This window comes from Delphinus delphis, chromosome 17, assembly GCF_949987515.2.
Source record: "Delphinus delphis chromosome 17, mDelDel1.2, whole genome shotgun sequence".
Lineage (NCBI taxonomy): Eukaryota > Metazoa > Chordata > Mammalia > Artiodactyla > Delphinidae > Delphinus > Delphinus delphis.
The window spans coordinates 36,007,176-36,013,175 of NC_082699.1; positions in this window are offsets into that span (position 1 = coordinate 36,007,176).

Consider the following 6,000-nt stretch of genomic DNA (forward strand, 5'->3'; position numbering starts at 1 on the left):
TTTCTATTTTTTAGTCTCTATTTATTTTTGCTCTGATCTTTATTTTTCTTTCATTGTACTAACTTTGGTTTTTACTTGTGGTTCTTTCTTTAGTTCCTTTAGGTATAAGGTTAGATTGTTTATTGAGATTTTTCTTGTTTCCTGAGGTAGACTTGTATCACTATAAACATCTCTCTTACAACTGTTTTGCTGAATCCCATAGGTTTTGGATCATTTTGTTTCCATTTTCATTTCTCTCCAGGTCATTTTGATATGATTTTGGTTTCTTCAGTGACCCCTAGGTGGTTTAGTATCATATAGCTTACCCTCCATATGTTTATGTTTTTTACGTTTTTTTCTTTCTTTCTTTTTTTTTTTTTTTTTTTTGCGGTACGTGGACCTCTCACTGTTGTGGCCTCTCCCATTGCAGAGCACAAGCTCTGGACATACAGACTCAGTGGCCATGGCTCATGGGCCTAGCCACTCCACGGCATGTGGGATCTTCCTGAACCGGGACACAAACTCGTGTCCCCTGCATCGGCAGGCAGACTCTCAACCACTGCGCCACCAGGGAAGTCCCCCAACAGTTTTTTTCTTGTCATTGATTTCTAGTTTCATACCATTGTGGTCGGAAGAAATTCCTGACATGATTTCAGTATTCTTAAATTTATTGAGACTTGTGGCCTAGAATATGATGTATCCTTGAGAATATTCTATGTATACTTGAAAAGAATGTGTATTCTGCTGCTATTGGTTGGAATGTTCTATACTTATCTATTAATTCCATCTGATAATGTGTTGTATAAGGCCAAGTTTCCTTATTGATTTTCTGTCTGCATGAGCTGTCCATTGAGGTAGGTGGGATGTTCAAATCCCCTACTATAAGTGTATTACTGTGAATTTCTCCCTGTATGTTTGTTAATATTTGTTTTTTTTTTGTATTTAAGTGCTTCTATGTTTGGTGTACATATATTTAAAATTGTTTTAAATTTGTTTTATCTTCCTGCTAGATCGATTCTGTTTTCATCATGCAATGACCTTCTTTGTCTCTTATTAGAATCTTTTTTTTTAAGTCTATTTTTTCTGGTATAAGTATTGCTATCCAGCTTTCTTTTTGTTTCCTTTTGCATGGAATGACTTTTTCCATACCCTCACATTCAGTCTGTGAGTGTCTTGAGATCTGAAGTGAGTCTCGTGTAGGCAGCATGTATATGGGTCTTGCTTTTTATCCATTCAGCCATTCTAGCTCTTTTTTTAAAAAATTGGAGTATAGTTGATTTACAATGATATATTAGTTTCAGATGTACAGCATAGTTATTCCATGTTTTTCTAGGTTATATTCCATTTAAAGTTATAAAATATTCATTATATTCCCTATTGTACATTACTTCCTTGTATCTTATTTATTTTATACCTATTATTTTGTATTTCTTAATCTCCTTCCTTATCTTGCCCCTCCCCACATCCCTTTTATCACTAGTAACCTCAAGTTTGTTCTCTATCTATGAGTCTGTTCCTGTTTTTGTTATATATAATTGTTTGATTATTTAGATTCCACAAAGAAGTGAAAACCCATACTATTTGTCTTTCTCTGTGTGACTTACTTCACTAAGCCTAATACTATCTAGGTCCATCCATGTTAATGCAAATGGAAAGATTATATTCTTCTTAATGGGTGAATAATATTCTCTCTCCATGTCTCTTTATATCTATATCTATATGTATCTATCTATCTATCATCTAACTATCTATCTATCACAATTTCTTTATCCATTGATCAGTTGATGGACAGTTAGTTACTTCCATATCTTGGCTATTATAAATAATGCTTTTATGAACAGTGGGGTGAATATATATATTTTGTAATCAGTGTTTTTGTTTTTGGGGGCATAATCCAGGAATGGGATTGCTGGATCATATGGTTGTTCTATTTTTAATGTTCTGAGAAACCTCAATAATGTTTTCCATAGTGGCTGTACCAGTTTACATTCCCACCAAAAATGAACTGGGGTTTCCTTTTCTCCTCATTGTCACCAGCATTTTTTATTTGTTCTCTTGATGATAGCCATTCTGACAAGTATGAGGTGATATTTCATTGTGGTTTTGATTTGCATTTTCCCAATGTTTAGTGATATTAAGCATCTTTTCATGTTTCCCATCTGTATGTTTTCTTTGGTAAAATGACTATTCAGATCTTTAGCCATTTCATAATCTGGTTATTTGTATTTGTTATATGAGTTTTAAATTTTTTTGTATTAACCTTTTTTCAGACATATCATTTGCAAATATCTTTTCTCATTTAGTAGGTTGTCTTTTCATCTTGTTGATGGTTTCCTTCACTGTGAAAAAGCTACTAAGTTTAATTAGGTTCCATTATTTGTTTTTGCTTTTGTTTCCCTTGCCTAAGGTGACAGATCCAAAAATATTGCTAAGACTTATGTCAGAGTGCAGTCTTTATTTTCTTGTAAGAATTTTATGCTTTAAGGTCTTACATTTAGGTCTTTAATCCATTTTGAGTTTATTTTTGTATGTGATATGAGGAAATGCTCTAATTTCATTCTTTAATATGTAGCTCATTGGTTTTCCCACCAACACTTATTAAAGAGACTATCTTTTCCCAATTGTATATTTTTGCCCCCTTTATCATAGGTGAAAAGACATATATGCATGGGTTTATTTCTGGTCTCTCTATTCTGTTCAATGGATCTACATGTCTGTTTTTGTGCAAGTACCATGCTTTGTTGAGTACTGTAGCTTTGCAGTAGAGTCCGAAGTCAGAGATCCTCATTCCTCTTGCTCCATTTTTCTTTCTCAAGATTGCTTTGGCTATTCCAGGTCTTTTGTGGTTCCACACAAATTTTGAGATTGTTTGTTCTAGTTATGTGAAAAATGTCATGGATATTTTGGTGGGGATTGCATTAAATCTATAGATTTATTTGGGCAGTAAGGACACTTTAAAAATACTAATTCTTCCAATCCATAAACATGGTATATCTTTCCATTTATTAACATCATCTTCAATTTTCTTCATAATGTCTTATAGTTTTCAAAGTACAGATCTTTCACCTCCTTAGTTAAGATTATTCCTAAGTATTTTATTATTTTAATGTGATTTTGAAAGGTACTGCTTTCTTGCTTTATCTTTCTGTTAGTTTATTATTAGTGTATATAAAAGCAACAGACTGTACAATTAATATACAACTGTATATTAATCTTGTATCCTGCAACTTTACCAAATTAATTTGTTAGTTCTAGTAGTTTGCTGGTGGAGACTTCAGAGTTTCACCATATAATATCATGTTATCTACAAATAATGATAATTTTACTTCTTCCTTTCCAATTTGGATGGACTTTATTTTTTTTTTCTTGTCTGATTGCTATGGCTAGGAATTCCAAAACAATATTAAATAGAAATGTTGAGAGTGGGCATACTTGTCTTGTTCCTGATTTTCAAAGTTGAGTATGATGTTAGATGCGGATTTGTCATAAATGGCCTTTATTATATTGAGGTATGTTCCCTCTTTACCCACTTTGTTGAGAGTTTTTATCATGAATGGATGTTGAATTTTGTCAAGTGCTTTTTCTGCATCTATTAGATGATCATGTGGTTTTTATTCTTTGTTTTTTAAATGTTATGTATCACATAAATTGATTTATAGCTATTGAACAACTATGCAGCCCTGGAATAAATCCCATTTCATCATGTTTTATGTTATTTTATGTGTTGTTGAATTCGATTTGCTAATTTTGTTGATAATTTTTGAATCTATATTCACCAGTAATATTGGCCTGTAATTTGCTTTTCTCTTTTTCTGTTTTTTTGTTGTCTGGTTTTGGTATCAGGGTAATGGTGGCTGCATAGAATGAATTTGAAAGTATTCCTTCCTATTCCAGTTTGTAGAATAGTTTGAGAAGTATAGACAAGAAAGCTGCCCTCTTAGCATACCCAGCAGCATGCCAGTCTCATAATATCTCTTCTCTATATGTTTGATAGAATTTCCATGTGAAGCCTTTTGATCTTGGACTTTTGTTTGTTGGGAGTTGTTTTCTTTTATTATTACTGATTCAGTTTCAATACTAGTAATTTAATTTATCTGCCCAAATTATCTATTTCTTCCTGATTTGGTGGTCTTGGAGTATTATATGTTTCTTTGAGTTTATCCATTTCTTCTAAGTTGTCCAATTTGTTGGCATATAATATTCATAGTATTCCCTTATGATGGTTCATGTTTCTGTGCTATCAGTTTTAATTTCTCATTTTGCATGTCATATTTTATTGTTTCAGTTCTCTCTCTTTGCTTGTTAATGAACCTGGTTAAAGGCTTATCAATTTTGTTTAACTTTTCAAAAAAACACCTATTGGTTTCACTGATTTTTTTCTTTCAGTCTATATTTTATTTATTTTCTCTCTGATCTTTATTATTTTCTTCATTCTGCTGACTTTGCAAGTTTTTTTTTCTGATTCCTTTAGATGATAGGTTAGATTATTTGTTTGAGATTTTTCTTGTTTCTTGAAGTAAACTAGTATTGTTATAAACTTCTGTCTTAGAACTGCTTTTGCTGTGTCCCATAGATTTTGAAAAGTAATGTTTTTTTTCCATTTGTCTCAAGGTATTTTCCAAAGTCTTCTTTGATTTCTTCACAGATCCATTGTTTTTTTTTTAGTAGAATGTTGTTTAATCTCCATGTGTTTGTTTTTTTCCAATTTTTCTTGTTGTAATTGATTTCTAGCTTCATACCACTGTGATTGGAAAAGATGCTTGATGTAATTTTTATCCTCTTAAATTTGTTGAGATTATTTTGTGTGATCTATACTAGAGAAATTCTATGTGCACTTGAAAAGAATGTGTATTCTGCTGGTTTTGGATGGAGTTTCCTGTAGATATCTATTAAGTTCAACTGGCTATTCTGTCATTTAAGGTCACTATTTTCTTATTGATTTCTGTCTCTATTAGGTGTCTATTTGTGTAAGTATGGTGTTAAAATGCCCTAGTATTATTGTTTTATTGTCAGTTTCTCCCTTTATTTCTTTTGTTTTATATATTTAGGTGCTCCTATATTAGGTGTTTACAAATCTTATATCTTCTTTTTAAATTGATCCTCTTATTATTATATGAAACCCTTCTTTGTCTTTTATTATAGACTTTGTTTTAAAGTATACTTTGAAACAAAGATAGTTTAAGATACCTCTGGGACAACATAAAACACAGCAACATTCACATCATAGGGGTCCCAGAAGGAGAAGAGAAAGTGTCCGAGAAAAACATTTGAAGAGATAATAGCTAAAAAACTTCCTTAACATGGGAAAGAAAACAGTCACCCAAGTCCAGGAAGCACAGAGAGGTCCATACAGGATTAACCCCAGAATATACACACAGAGACACATAGTAATCAGACTGAAAAAATTAAAGAAAAAAGAAACTATTAAAAGCAACAAGGAAAATCAACAAATAACATACAAAGGAATCTCCATAAGGTTATCGCAAATTTTTCAGCAGAAACTCTGCAGGCCAGAAGGGAGTGGCACAATATATTAAAAGTGATAAAATGGAAAAACCTACAATTAAGAATACTCTACCCAGCAAGGTTCTCATACAGATTTGATGGAGAAATAAAAGACTTTACAGACAAGCAAAAGTTAAAAGAATTCAGCACCACCAAACTAGCTTTACAAAACATACTAAAGGGTCTTCTCTAGGCAGAAAAGAAGAGGCCACAACTAGTAACAAGAAAAATACAAAATGGGAAAGCTCACTAGTAGAAGCAAACATTCACTAAAGATAGGAAAGCATCAACACAGAAAATGATATCAAAAACAGTAAGCATGAGAAGAGGAGAGGATATTTGCAGGATATTTAAAATACATTTGAAATTAAGAGATCAGCAACTTGAAACAATCAGGTTTACATATAGTTTGCTATACCAAAACATTAAGGTAACTGCAAACCAAAAATCTATGATACACACATACAAAAAAGAGAAAAGAATCTAAACATAATGCTAAAGATGGTCATCAAGTCA